The sequence below is a fragment of the Adiantum capillus-veneris genome, chromosome 18, assembly GCF_014529385.1.
Source record: "Adiantum capillus-veneris isolate H3 chromosome 18, ASM1452938v2, whole genome shotgun sequence".
NCBI classification, from domain to species: domain Eukaryota; kingdom Viridiplantae; phylum Streptophyta; class Polypodiopsida; order Polypodiales; family Pteridaceae; genus Adiantum; species Adiantum capillus-veneris.
In genome coordinates, this window is record NC_140948.1 from 7,137,389 (window position 1) to 7,140,026 (window position 2,638).

Genomic DNA, 2,638 nt, shown 5'->3' on the forward strand with positions numbered 1-2,638 from the left:
CTATATATGACTCATATTAGGAAATATGACCCCCCCTTTTTACACTTATACGACATTAAATGACGAAAACTATCACACCCCTATCGTACATATAAAATTTAGGTCTGATCTAACTAAGTAAAACTAGTCAAAGAGTGTGTAGGATAATGATTGGCAAAGTACTCAAGAAGCACTTCTGTCGATAAGTAGATGTACCCTCAATGTGTCTTAGTTTGACTTTCAAGCTATGTGCTCGATCAGCCTGCACTCTGGCTACTCGTCCAATTCTGAACCATCTAAATTACTCAAAAAACATGGTTATAAAGTTGTGCCATGTTCTCCATGTAAATTTGCATCTATACAAACTCTTTATAACTTTCATCCCTCAACAAATGAATTATAATCACAAAACAAGCAATTTATAAAGCACTATTAGTTGTTGCATATATCTTTGTAGATATTGACTCATAAGTTTAAGGGTAGGCTCTTTTGGGAAGCCATGATTTTGAAACAAAAAAACTTCCTCTCATTTTTCCCTTTTCTCACCACCCCCCCACATAAATATGATATTCCCCTCCCTTATTTTTAAGCTTGGGAGATAAATTATTGGGGGCCAACCCCTAACTTATACACTTATGTAACTTGTAAAAACCCCCCCTCCCCTACACTTACATGGTGCAGTAAGTTTTCCATGGTGGATCCCCTAGGGTTGGACAAGTGGTGGACCTCTGCCCCAAACCATCCCTGGTAGTAAACATAGTAGACACTCCATTCACACATTGACCTTCAAACAATAGAGATAGCTTCTTTCAATACATCTAGCTTGCACAGGTGGTGGACCTTTAAACCACCTTGGACTAAAAACTTTATAACACAAGGAATAGTAACTTGCACAAGTGATTGACCTCTACCCAGAACCATCCACGCTATTAGAGTAGAGATAGGATTATTCAATAGAGCTATCTTGGATAGGTGGTGGAACTTCAAACCACCTTGGGCTAAAACCTCCATAACACAATGGTTAGTAGGTTGGACAAGTGATGGACCTCTGTCCCAAACCCTCCATGGTAGTAAACATAGTAGCTACACTCCATGCACACATTGATCTTCAAACAAAAAAAAAAAACTTCTTTCAGTAGATCAAACTTGGATAGGTGGTGAACCTTCAAACCACCTTGGGATAAAACCTCAATAACACAATGGATAGTAGGTTGGAAAAGTGCTGGACCTCTACCCCAAACCATCAACATGATCAGACTAGAGATAGGACTATTCAATAGAGCTAGCTTAGACAGGTGGTGGACCTTCAAACCACCTTGGGCTAAAACCTCCATAAAAAAATGGTTAGTAGGTTGGACAAGTTGTGGATCTTTGTCCCAAACCATCCATGGTAATAAACATAGTAGTTACACTCCATTCACAGATCTTGACCTTCAAACAACCTAGGGCTAAAACCTCCATAACACAATGGATAGTAGCTTGGACAAGTGGTGGACCTCTAGTCGAAACCATGCATGGTAGTAAACATAGTAGCTACACTTCATTCACACATTGACCTTCAAACAATAGAGATAGATTCTTTCAATAGAGCTAGCTTGGCCAGATGGTGGACCTTCAAAAAACATTGGGCTAAAACCTCTATAACACAATGGTAAGTAGGTTGGATAAGTGGTGAACCTCTACCCCAAACCATCCATGGTATTAAACATAGTAGCTACACTGCATTCAAAAATTGACCTTCAAACAATAGAGATAGATTCTTTCAGTAGATCTAGCTTTGACAGGTGGTGGACCTTCAAACCACCTTGTTCTAAACCCTCGATAACACAATGGATAGTGGACCTCTATCCCAAACCATCCACGCTATCAGAGTAGAGATAGGACTATTCAATAGGGATAGGTTGGATAGGTGGTACCTTCAAACCACCTTGGGCTAAAACCTGCATAGTAGCTACACTTCATTCACACACTGACCTTCAAACAATAGAGATAGCTTCTTTCAATAGATCTAGCTTGGTTAGTTGGTGGACCTTCAAACAACCTTAGGCTAAAACCTCTGTAACACAATGGTAAGTAGGTTGGACAAGTGGTGAACCTCTACCCCAAACCATCCATGGTATCAAACATAGTAGCTACACTCCATTCACAACCTTCAAACAATAGAGATAGATTGTTTTAGTAAATCTAGCTTTGACAGGTGGTGGGCCTTCAAACCACCTTGTTCTATACCCTGTTCTAAACCCTCGATAACACAATGTATAGTGGGTTGGACCTGTGTTGGACCTCTACCCCAAACCATCCACGCTATCAGATTAGAGATAAGACTATTCAATAGAGATAGCTTGGATAGGTGGTGGACCTTCAAACCACCTTGGGCTAAAACCTCCATAGCACAATGGTTAGTAGGTTGGATAAGTCATAGACCTATGTCCCAAACCATCCATGGTAGTAAACATAGTAGCTACACTCCATCCACACATTGATATGCGATAGCTTCTTTGAAAAGAGCTAGCTTGTACAGGTGGTGGACCTTCAAAAAACCTTGGGCTAAAACTTGCATAATGCAATGGTTAGTAGGTTGGACAAGTGGTGGACCTCTGCCCAAAACCATCCCTGGTAGTAAACATAGTAGACACTTCATTCACACATTGACCTTCAA